This window comes from Eurosta solidaginis, unplaced genomic scaffold, assembly GCF_040869045.1.
Source record: "Eurosta solidaginis isolate ZX-2024a unplaced genomic scaffold, ASM4086904v1 ctg00000428.1, whole genome shotgun sequence".
NCBI lineage: Eukaryota > Metazoa > Arthropoda > Insecta > Diptera > Tephritidae > Eurosta > Eurosta solidaginis.
Window position 1 is genome coordinate 107,256 of NW_027136894.1, and position 13,311 is coordinate 120,566.

The 13,311-nt window shown below is 36.5% G+C and overlaps 1 protein-coding gene across 2 annotated transcripts in view; it reads left to right on the forward strand.

The window, feature by feature from the left end:
- Nucleotides 1–297: 297 nt before the first annotated feature.
- The window catches only part of LOC137235697 (somatostatin receptor type 2-like), a 110,666-nt gene continuing 97,652 nt past the window's right edge, over nt 298–13,311 (forward strand). Inside the window, exons 1-2 of one of the 2 annotated variants that reach the window (XM_067758580.1) lie at nt 313–382; nt 710–845. The gene's annotated coding sequence lies outside the window, so the exon portion shown is untranslated. Of the gene's footprint in view, nt 846–13,311 lie in introns of both variants that reach the window. The other variant, XM_067758579.1, reaches the window with a different exon arrangement.

Genomic DNA, 13,311 nt, shown 5'->3' on the forward strand with positions numbered 1-13,311 from the left:
ATTCCAATGCAATATTTTTAATGTTAAATCAATGTTAAACTTTAGCAGCTGTTCTTTACATTACAGTGTATGTAACGTTGTTGAGCTGGAAGAATGTAAACTTCAACACCATCGGCCATGTTTCCACTTCTATTTCCTGTTATGATTCTTGCATCTGTCATAGCAGTTGTTCGTTGCTATTGTGGATTTGGTGTGTTCGGCTAACTGTCTGCCGGTTGACACTTGTGCTGTGTTGGGTGACAGCAATTTAGCCAATTTGCCGGCTGGTCATTGCATAGTCGCCTAAAGGACGTCGGTGCGTGTGAAGGCGTCGTCTCTTAATGCGTTCCGCATTAGAAAAGTTGTAAACACATTGAATTGAAAAGGAAAGTAAACAGTAAAGGTAAATGACTGCTTACCAAAAAGTGGCATGACCGCGGGCATAGTTACGAGGTGTTGCTTATGAGCGCTTATTGTTTACAAATTTGTGCGCTTGTTAAAAATGAAAATTAATAGCGATAACATTTAATTTGAAGAATTTAATGAATTTTTTAAGACAATGTAAAAATTGTGAATTACGTTTTCATGAAAGTGTATTTGCAAAAGTTTCGTTGCGGAAAATGTTAGAGTGAAAAACTGTGCAATTTAGATTAAAAAAAAAAAACAAAAACAGGTTCACGCATTTAATGTGGAAGTTATACGAATTTATATAATTTATTATTGTTGATAGGAAATTACGAAAATATATGCGATATATATAAACATATTATTACAAAAAGCACTAGTAACAAGAAAAAAGCTGTTGCTATCAAAAAGAAGTTCAAAGCACCAGCACTAATTATCTTGGGATTAAAAAGTTTTCATAGGTATGTAATTTAAAAAATGTTGTGATATATTACCTTTGCGTGTTAATGATTGCGCCACTTTGGAAATTTTTATTTTAAAAAATTAGTTTTTCTTTAATCGCTAAACAAACAAAGTAGGAGTTATAACTTTTATAAAAACAGACGAAAAAAGTTTTAGAATTAGAATAGACTTAATTTATTTTTTTTAATCAAATGAAATTTTAAACATTTCATTGATATTTTCTCAATTAAATAAAGAAATTTAAATTTTTTTGTTTGTTTTTTTAGCCATAAATGAAAGCAGAAATTTTTCTTTTGTTTAGTAAGTAAAAAAAAATTATAAGTTGGGCTTTTAATTATGATTTGTTAGTAACTACATAAATGAAATAAAACTAAATTTTAGATACATTTTTTTATTGAATTTGTTTAAAATTTTCTTTTTATTGGCCTATTAATAAAGGATTCACGGTTCGATTCGAGATCAAGGCCGGAAAAATAAATTTTTTTTTTAACTTTTCTATAACTCGAAAATTTTATATTTGTTTTTGAAATAGTTTTTTAATTAAAATTCTATTTTTTAAGTTATAAATAATAGTTACAACTTCACATTTGCTTTTTAGAAAAAATTAAAGAAAATAATATTTTTTTTTGTCATTTGGAAAGTCAAAATTTAAGCAAACCTTAATAAAATTTGTAAAATTTTACTCGCTCTTTTTATACTCAGCTGAGCAGAGCTCACAGAGTATATTAACTTTGTTCGCATAGTGGTAATCCGTAACGGCATAAACTAATCGAGATAGATATAGATTTCTATATATCAAAATGATCTGGGTGAAAAAAGAAATTCATTTAGCCATGTCCGTCCGTCCGTCCGTCTGTCCGTCCGCCTGTAAACACGATAACTTGAATAAATTTTGAGGTATCTTGTTGAAATTTGGTATCTAGGTTCCAGGGCGCTCATCTCAGATCGCTGTTTAAAATGAATGAAATCGGACTACAACCACGCCCACTTTTTCGATATCGAAAATTTCGAAAAACCGAAAAAGTGCGATAATTCATTACCAAAGACGGATAAAGCGATGAAACTTGGTAGGTGCGTTGATCTTATGACGCAAAATAGAAAATTAGAAAAATTTTGGACAACGGGCGTGGCACCGCCCACTTTTAAGAGAAGGTAATTTAAAAGTTTTGCAAGCTGTAATTTGGCAGTCGTTGAACATATCATGATGAAATTTGGTAGGCACGTTACTCCTATTACTATATGTTTGCTGGACAAAAATTAGCGAAATCGGATTACGAACACGCCCACTTTTAAAAAAAATGTTTTTTTAAAGTCAAATTTTAACAAAAAATTTAATATTTTTACAGTATAAAAGTAAATTATGTCAACATTCGACTCCAGTAATGATATGGTGCAACAAAATACAAATATAAAAGAAAATTTCAAAATAGGCGTAACTCCGCCCTTTTTCATTTAATTCGTCTACTTTTAATGCCATAAGTCGAACAAAAAATTACCAATCCTTGTAAAATTTGGTAGGGACATAGATTCTATGACGATTGCTGTTTTCTGTGAAAATGGGCGAAATCGGTTGAAGCCACGCCCAGTTTTTATACACAGTCGACCGTCTGTCCTTCCGCTCGGCCGTTAACACAATAACTTGCGCAAAAAAAAGATATATCTTAACTAAACCTAGTTCACGTACTTATCTGAAGTCACTTTATCTTGGTATAAAATATGGCCGAAATCCGACTATGAAAAATGAAAAAAATGCCATAATTCTGTACAAAATATGAAAAAAGAGATGAAACATGGTCATTGGATTGGTTTATTGACGCAAAATATAACCTTAGAAAAAATTTTGTAAAATGTGTGTGACACCTACCTTATAAAGTAGAAGAAAATGAAAAAGTTCTGCAGGGCGAAATCGAAAGCCCTTGGAATCTTCGCAGGAATACTGTTCGTGGTATGACATATATACATAAATTAGCGGTACCCGACAGAAGATGTTCTGTGTCACCCTGGTCCACATTTTGGTCGATATCTCGAACAAGCCTTCACATATACAACTAAGGGCTACTCCCTTTCAAAACCCTCATTAATACCTTTAATTTGATACCCATATCGCACAAACACAATATATAGTCTCCCTTGGTCCACCTTTATGGCGATATCTCGAAAAGGCATCCACATATAGAACTAAGGCCCACTACGTTTTAAATAATCATTATCACCTTTCATTTGATACACATATCATACAAATACATTCCAGGATTACCCTAGGTTCATTTTGCTTAATGGTGATTTTCCCTTATTTTGTCTACAAAGCTCTCAGCTGAGTATGTTATGTTCGGTTACACCCGAACTTAGCCTTTCTTACTTGTTAACTTGTAATTTTTTTAAATCTAAGGATATCAAATATGGCTTGAATTAAAAAAAAAAATGGTTCTTCTATGGAACATGTTAATTTTAATAAAATTTAATTTAATTTAATTTATATTTGTTCAGTTTAATTTATTTTAATTTATTTTAATTTGGTTTAGTTTAATTTAATTTAATTTAATTTAATTTAATTTAATTTAATTTAATTTAAAATAATTTAATATAATTTTACATTATTTTATTTAATTGAAGTTAATAGAACTGAAATTGATTTTGAATAGAACTGAATTTAATTGAGTTGAATTATATTGATTTGAATTGAATTATATTAAATTGAATTGAATTGAATATTATTGAATTGAATTGAATTTGATTTATTTTTGTTTTATTTTATTTTATTTTATTTTGTTTTATTTTATTTTATTTTATTATAGTTAGTTGAACTGAAATTTGTTGAATTGAATCGGACTGAAATGAATTGAACTTTATTGACTTGAATTGAGTTGAATAGAATTGAATTGATTTGAATTAAACTGGATTGAATTGAATTGAACTAAAGTGATTTGAAAGAATGGAATTGAATTGAATGGAATAAAGAGCGCTTGATACATATATGAAACAAAAAACAAGTTAACTTCAAATTTTCGCTTGCCTTCCTTAATCAGCATAGTCGGTAAAATGTGCACTGGGTAATAAACTATTTTCCATTTCAGCATACTGAAGAGTTATTTACCATTTTTGAATTGCACTCACGTAAATGAAGCTTAAAAATCTATTAGCATTACCGTTGCTGCTTTCATATTAGATAAGAAGAAATGAACGATAAAAAGATAAAATAACTTTTGTTATCAGTTGCAATAAATAAATTAATGAGTTTATTGATTAAAACATACAGTAACTGAATGCTCATGTGTCGTAAACAAAGGTTAAAGATAACTCGCCATATTTATTATCATCAAAACAACAATGAATATGTTTTTAATGTACGACCTGGTGCATTTATGCCATTGCCCCGGGTACTTTTTTTTTTAATTTGCAGATTCATTACAAGATGTTCGACAAGAGAGATATATGAAAGTTACAGGGGTTGGTTCCACCTTGCAATTGAAATGATGGTTGGCGTCATGTTAGGACACATTAACCGCAGGACATGCACAGATTTGATCTATTGCAGTATTCAGATCGAAGTTATGCCAGAATGACGCGTGTGTTATTCCCAGGCCTGTTTTCGTCTACTGCGAGTTCCATGTATTGGACACCAAGAACGCTGAATATTTGGGCATAAGAGTTTGCCGTCTGTTTGGGGATGAGCATAAGGGCCTGTTTATGCATTCTTGGTTAAAACGGATGAGTTCTAGTGAGCTGCATTTCCTCAACTTGAGTCAGAAGCAGACCCAGGCTCTTCAATCAGATGTCTGCTAGGATGTCCAGGCATTTAAAAGAACCCATTTATTCAGTATTTTGATTCTCTCTTTTATGGGGAGTATTCCCAACTCACTGTGTAGATTATGTTCTGGCTACATCAGAAAACATCCCATAGAAGGTCTGTGGACGGTGCATTAATAGGCTTCGAACTCCTTCCAATATGTTTTCTTTGCGAAAATATCGGAGAGCGCAGCACAAAAGCGGCTGGCCAATTGCTTTATACATAGGTAGCGATGAGGTTTTTTTATCTTTGTTTCAAGTGCTGCCAGAGAGGGACTTGAGGAATTTGTTATGGCTCTGAAATTTAGCTACAATTGCGGCTGCATGCTCGCCAAAATATAGGTCCTGATCGAATGTCACACCCTGTATTATTGGATGTAAGACAGTCGGTAGCGTAAGGCTTTTGATATGGATAACCAATATGGTCGACATTTGCTTTGTGTATGTTGTAAGATCGCCGTATATTTGGTCGGTGACGTCAGATTGCGCAAGGTGAAGAAACTGGCGAAATATCAAAAGCTTTTGGTATGTCTAGCGATACGTATTTTATTCTGTGGTGGGGTTTTTGATTCCATCCGCAGTTTATTTACTTTGGTAATAGCGTTCAGAGCGGTGGCGGTCTATATGTTTTCGAAAGCCATGCTGGTGATTGGTAAGTCGCAGGTTTGTGGTGAAATAGGGGTGCAGAATGGATTCGATTGTCTAGGCTACTGGCGAGAGCAGAGATATCGGACGATATGATTCTACGTTAGCTGATTTATCAGGCTTTAGTAGCGGTACCATCCTCGCCATTTTCCATTTTTCGGAGATGACGAAATTGTACAAAGGCAAGTTGAAGACATGCGCTTCATATTTGAATCCCTCATTGCCAAGCTTTTTAAGTATTACGCAAGTTTGATGGCTTCATCAACCTCTTTGGTGGCGATGCTTAATGCAGGCAAGAAGCGCTAGCACATTTTTTCGCAAGCGATAGCACCTTGTTGCCAAAGGCGATGGATATTTTGCCATTTTGCTTTGTCGGATATGAGTGGGACTTTATAGTTGACCACAACTTCATAACACCAGCTGAGGGCTTACAGTTATTTGGATGTTCATTCCATTTCGTCCGCTTGTCTTTATCTACAAGCTACCTTATGCGCAAGTTTATGGCGGTCCCAGAGTCTTACGGGAATAAAGCGACCGATTCAAAGACCTTGCGATACATTTCACTTGACGCACATCAGTAGTAATTTGTATGGGGGTTAAAAGAATATCTGTGTATAATTTAGAGTCGTCTCACTTTGCTTTTTTGAAGTTGATGAATGAGTATGGGGAGGTGGTCGGATGCTAATGTTAGCATTAGCTGCCACTTGATTCAATTCACAAGTCGTGTGCTAACGATGTTGATGTCTGGCGAATTATCTCAGTTTCTAACCCACGTTTGCGGCGCCCTGTTCCCCGTGCAGAACGCGGTGTCGTATTTTCGATTCGGCAATATCTCTCATCTGTGTGCAGGTTTTGATGGGCATTGTTTTGCTTCTTATTTGTTTTCAGAGACATTGGCTGGGAGTCAAAAGACATTTTCACTAGAACCTCCCTTTCCCCTTCTTATTCTCGACATTTGATTCTTACTTTCGCTTAATTTTTCATTTTTGGTTTTTTTTTTTTATTTTCTTTCCCATTTGTCATTTCTTACGTTTTATCTATTCAAATTTCATCGAACTGTAGCACAAAAAGTATTTTAAATTTTGCTCGCTACTCTACTGATCACTGTGCATCAATGCATCAATTAATTTGAGAAATCACTTTGTTGTTCAGCAGAAGCAGTAGCAACTTGAAGAACAACACAATTTCAGCACTTTGAACAGCAATGAAAATGGATTGTTGCAGTTGAAATATGGTAATAGAATTACATTTCTTCACTCTAATCGACGCAAAGATTTTGCGAATGAGTGAGTGGTAAATGAGTGCGAACAAAATTGCATGTCCAATTCAATTCGTTATGCTACCCTGCAGTAAGTCGCCTTGGTTGTGAACAAGATCAAAACTTTCGCATTAAGAGATGGTTCTAGTTTTAATTCTGCCCACTTCCAGTGCTTTGAACTCATGCTTTTGACATTGTGATGTCCTACGGAATGGCGATTGACTTTTGCAGACTTTTTTATCGCGTTCTCAACTGGTTCAGACGAACGTGGTTTTTATATACTCACTGCCTATGCACAGTTGATATAAGTGTGCTTCTAATGGTCTCGCTGTGCATTCGACCGGCATCAGTTCGACGGTGGTCATTATATATGTAGTGCGAAACTGTCGCTTTGAGTGGCTGTCTTCTATTTTTTCTGCGGGGTCGTTCTGAATTGAAACAACGTACGTTACATAAACGGACGACGTCCATTAGTCAATAGGATTGTGGATTATCTAATAACAGTACTTACGTTGTGGAACGTGCGTTTGAGTCTTATCGAAGTGTCAAAGTGGCCGGGGTTGCTGCAATCGGTATCGACGTAGGGATACAATAATTAGCGAAAAAAGAAACTGAATTTCGATATGGGTTGCTGTGATGTTAATTGTCACACGCATTTAGTATGAAATATAGAGTGCATTATATGGAACCTATCGAAAATTTTACAAAAGTCGTAGAATGGGGTACCCAAAGACGCGTAGTTATATCAACATTAAACGTCCAAACATGGAAGTCTAGTTTTTCGACCCGTTCGAAAGTTATCCGCGCAAAACATCACTACAGCTACTACACTATTTTGTACCAGAGCAGTACAACGCTGCAGAATAGCATTCACAAAATATGAGATAGAACAAGCATTATGGTCAGGTGAGCACAGTTGTGAACGAACAGGTGATACATGACTTACTTGTAAACCTTTACAATGTGTCCGGCCAATTAAAACCACACATAGACTGAATATATCCATAGTGTTACCAGAATTTGTTTGACTACCACAAGGAGGTACCAGGACTTATGTTATAGAATAACTTCGTCCTCTTGGCAAATGCTAGCAGTTTTCTAGGACCTAGCTTAATTGCTGCTTCGAAATCGATCTGGCAACTCTGCCACCCCTAATATCTGGAACCTTGACCTGCCAAGCGCCTGACACGAACACAGAACGTGCCCATCCGTTTCTTCCTGCAGCTCGCACTTATTACTGCTGTTCCTGATGAGACGCCAGAACTCAATATCTACACAGTATGCCCTTCGTGAGCCTTTATTATTCTCTTTTCAGAGATATGAGCCACTTTTTGAGTTGCACATGATGTCAGAAAACTTGCAGCCCCGCATTTTCGTCCACATCTTTCCTGTTCGACGTATCCTATGTAACTCCTGTCTCCTTTTGATTTCTCCCAAACCGATTGGGACGTCTGTCGTCGATTCAGCGAGTGTTGCACGCTCTGGATGGATTTCTGCGGCAGGATTGAATCTACATCCGCGGCCTCCCGGTTAAGAAAGGTGCTATCGAAATCTCCAACTCAGCTAAGTTACGTCCAAAAGCCGGATGGGCACTGGACGGACTCCAGCGGCGAAACCATAAACTTGCTAATAGATACGCACTTCCCAGCAAGTACGGGCGTGCCTTCAAGTATTGTCAGCGGAGGGTCACCTAATGATCAGCTGATAAGCGAAATCACAGATGATAAAAGGATAGATTGGGCTTTACAGACCTTCAAGCCCTATAAATCGCCGGGGCCGGATGAAATTTTTTCGGCTCAGCTCCAGTATACTGCCGAACTTATAAGGCCCTGGATTAAAGGGATGTTTATAGGTTGTCTTAGGCTTAATTACGTACCAGTATCGTGGAGGGAAGTCAACGTGGTCTTTATCCCCAAGGCAGGGAAACCCTCCCACTCTAAACCAAATGATTATAGGCCTATAAGCTTATCTTCTTTTCTGCTTAAAGCGCTCGAAAGACTTCTAGAGGACCACATCAGGAGGATTATTGAGCAAGCTCAGCATGCCTATTCTAAGGGCAGGTCAACTGACACGGCCTTGCACTCACTAGTATCCGCTATCGAAAGCTCACTAGACCTCAAGGAATACACTTTGGTGGCATTTCTAGATATAGCGGGTGCCTTCAACAACGTTCTCCCGGAGGCCATAACCTCGGCGCTGACCGACCTGGGGTTGGACGCGTGCCTGGTTGAGTTTATATACAATCTGCTTACGCGTAGGCAGATTAAAACTGAGGTAGGTGGATGCGTGATCCGCAGACCGGTCGGCAGAGGCACTCCGCAGGGAGGTGTTCTCTCTCCGCTACTTTGGGTGGTTACCGTCAACCAACTACTGCGCCTCATGGAATCAGAAGGTCACCGTGATCGCGTATGCAGATGACATCTGCGTCACCATGCGGGGGAAATTTCCGCAAACTCTTTGCAACCTAATGGAAGGGGCACTATCCAAAATTTCGCACTGGGCCACAGCCACAGGCTTGGAAGTCAACCCGGATAAAACCGAGCTTTTCCTCTTCACGAGGAGGTACAAAGTACCAAATCTAACACCGCCAAGAATTGGGGTACGTTTTTAGCGTTTAGCCATCGAGTCAAGTATTTGGGAGTAATTCTGTATAGGAAGCTATTATGGAGTGACCATATAGTGGAGCGATGCAAGAAGGCAATTGGCACCTCCTGGGGATTCTCCCCCAAGGTAACATACTGGATTTATACAGCCATTGTGCGCCAGATTCTTCTTTATGGTGCCTTGATCTGGTGGCCTGCACTAGCTGAAACTACCTATCTTAAGACGCTTCAAAAGGTGCAACGGAGTTCGGAGCTCTGCATCACCGGGGCTCTCGGCTCCACTCCACGAAGTGGTTTGAACCGCTTTAGGCAGGGTAGGGGTCCTGTTTGAGACCGTATAGTGTATTACAATGGGCCCTCTGGTGGCCTAAGTAGTGAGCTGTTACCATAGTGTTCAGCTCAGTCCTTGCAACCTAACCTAACCTAAACTAACCTTGCCATAGCCATAAAGCACGTATTCTGAAATCTTATTTTTATCGCATGGTATATTCATTAACGAGGAAAGTTTAAAGCTAAGAATAAAATTTGAGCTCACAACTCAAGGCATTTGAATGTGTCACACTCTCATTGCAAACAATAAAATATATATATATATATCTATTTTTTTTTAAAATAATTGATGATTTAGCGACCTTTATATTCTAATATATGTTTTTTGCTGGCTCAAGGTCCAAATTAAAACACAAACGTTTCGTCTTTTTTGTCAATATATTTCGGTTACACTTCGGTAACCATCCTCAGGACACTATTAACAATATAAAAACATCACAATATAAAACAATGTACAATATAAAAAATTTTTTGTAAACAAAAAATCACATACATGATAAATATCCGATCCGTCTAATGTGTCTACTGTTGTCGCTTGCTCTCTAACATATGCCTGTACAAATGTGCGCTGTGGTCTATGTCCGTTTTATAATTCATTCGTATGTTTGTAGGAACGTTGATTATGTGAAGCATTTCCAATGTAAAACGTTTACCGTAGTGTTGTTCTTGTTCAAGTATAGTTGCTCTGTCAAAGTTAGGAGAATGCCCGGTGCTTTTACAGTGGGACATAAGGGCTGTTTTTTGAAAGTTTGTGTTGTGGGACTGTTTGTAGTCAGACTTGTGTTGCGACAGTCTGGTTTTTAACTTTCCTTTTGTTGTACCCACATATATGCTATTACATGGCTCATCTGTTTTACCGTTACATGGAATTTTGTAAACAACGTTACTTTTTTCGGGTGTTGGAATTCTCTGTTTAGTTCTATTAAATATATTCTTTAAAGTATTAATTGGTTTATGAGCTATTCTCACTTTTCCTTTATTATAACAGTCAGATCTCGCTACACGTTCTGACAATTCAGGTACATATGTTAATGATTTGAATATTTTCGCTCTTTCTGCGTTATTTTGATGGGTTTTTGTTGAAGATCGCCTTAATAGAGAATTTATAACCGATTTCGGAAAATCATTGTCTTTTAGTAATGATCTTATTTCTGTTTTTATCTCTTTGTGGTATATTTCGTCAGATGTTTGTAGCATTCGATGTATACAGGCCCTTGCTGTATTCATTATCATCGTTTTGGGGTGCTTTGAATTGAAGCTGATGATTCGTCCAGATGCGGTTGGCTTTTGATACCACTTTAATTTTAATTGATTTTGTCTTCTAATGATTATTGAATCCAGATAAGCTAATTTTCCGTTTTCTTCTAGCTCTATCGTGAACTTTATATGCTTGTCAAACGAATTTAGTGCGCTCAGTGTGTCTTGTACTTCATTTTCGTTAACTATGGCAAATAAGTCGTCAACATATTTTGTCAGTAGTCTTGGGGGACGTCGTAATCCTGTTATCGTTTTTTCTAAGAGTTCCTCCATTATGATATCTGCAATCACTGGGGATGTTGGTGATCCCATTGGTAGTCCTTTTAGCTGCGTGTATACCACATCGTTAAATTTAAAATACCTATTTTCCTGAATACAAAATGTTACAATTTCCATAAATATTTGTTTTGGTATTTTGGTGTGTTCCTTTATCGTTGACCATTTATTTCGAATTACATCTAATGCCAGCTGTATTGGTATGCTGGGAAAAAGTGAAACCACATCAAAGGAGACAAGTTTTTCGTCGTCACAAATTAGCGTGTTATTAATCCGTTCTTTAAATTCCATTGTATTTTTAACACTATAGACTGACTTTGAAGTTACATTTTTCAATATGTCGACGATGTATTTGCATAAGCTGTAAGATGGCGATCCGACAGCTGAGCAAATTGGTCTGAGTGGTGTTCCTGTTTTGTGTATTTTTGGCAGACCGTAAATTCTCGGAGCAAGATGGTTGTCGTGAGTCTACTTCTTTCTGTTTTTGAGATTAGTTCTAATTTAAAAAGTTTGTCTACTAAGCAATTGTTTCTGTTCTGTAATCTGGATGTCGGGTCCTGTCTTTGAATTCTGTACGTAGTAAGGTCATTTAGTATGTCTCCCATTTTTTGGTTATATTCATCTAATTCCATCGCTACAGTTTTGTTGCCTTTGTCCGATGTAAGTATTCGTATGTTCGGATTTTCCTTCAGAAATTTTCGTGTTTGCTTCACTGTATCTATTATTGCACAGTCTAATGCGCTTTTCTTTCTTGTTGTTGTGTGGTTCTTTATTAACAACGAAAATTTGGTACGTGATTCCTCTTGCTCTTCTTTGTTCTCAAGCGTCTGTATTAAATCTTCTCCATCCGCGATGTATTGGAAGAGGGGGAATTTGTTGTTTTCTACTGGTAAAGCGAACTTTGGACCCTTAGTCATCAGAGCTTTTATGTCTGGTGGGAACTCGACTTTGGTTTTGTTTACAAACCACTCTTCATTTTTGTTGTTGTCAGTAAACATATTGCTTCGTTCGTTTCTCAATTTTTTGTATTTTTCTTCCTGCCGCTTCTTAAGTGTTGTTGTTAAGCTGTTTGCTAAATTTTCTTCGTTTTTCAAAAAATCTGTAAAGTCTTCGTTGCTGAGTTGTTCTTTCAGGTGTTTTTTTGTTTCTTCTTTATGTTGTTGTTGTCTTTTTAATATGTTGTGTTTATGTTTAATAATTAGGCTAAGTATTTTAGTGTGGTAGTAATGTGTGTATCTGTCTAAGGTTTTGTATATATCTGAATGTATGTCAGAGTCAAATACAAATAATTGCTTACATCTGGTGGAATTTTTTATAAAGTTGGGGATTAATTTTGATTTCCTACACTTTAACAGATATTTTATACTGGACTTTAATTTTACCAACTTCTTTGAAACTCTTTGAAATTTATTGATTGATGTCTTGTTGTTATAGTTGTTCTTGATTGTTGCATACTCCATCTTTTGCTGTTGTATGCTATCCGGCGTGCCTTCCGTCTTTGTATAATTGATGATTTAGCGACCTTTATATTCTAATATATGTTTTTTGCTGGCTCAAGGTCCAAATTAAAACACAAACGTTTCGTCTTTTTTGTCAATATATTTCGGTTACACTTCGGTAACCATCCTCAGGACACTATTAACAATATAAAAACATCACAATATAAAACAATGTACAATATAAAAAATTTTTTGTAAACAAAAAATCACATACATGATAAATATCCGATCCGTCTAATGTGTCTACTGTTGTCACTTGCTCTCTAACAAATGCCTGTACAAATGTGCGCTGTGGTCTATGTCCGTTTTATAATTCATTCGTATGTTTGTAGGAACGTTGATTATGTGAAGCATTTCCAATGTAAAACGTTTACCGTAGTGTTGTTCTTGTTCAAGTATAGTTGCTCTGTCAAAGTTAGGAGAATGCCCGGTGCTTTTACAGTGGGACATAAGGGCTGTTTTATGAAAGTTTGTGTTGTGGGACTGTTTGTAGTCAGACTTGTGTTGTGACAGTCTGGTTTTTAACTTTCCTTTTGTTGTACCCACATATATGCTATTACATGGCTCATCTGTTTTACCGTTACATGGAATTTTGTAAACAACGTTACTTTTTTCGGGTGTTGGAATTCTCTGTTTAGTTCTATTAAATATATTCTTTAAAGTATTAATTGGTTTATGAGCTATTCTCACTTTTCCTTTATTATAACAGTCAGATCTCGCTACACGTTCTGACAATTCAGGTACATATGTTAATGATTTGAATATTTTCGCTCTTTCTGCGTTATTTTGATGGGTTTTTGTTGAAGATCGC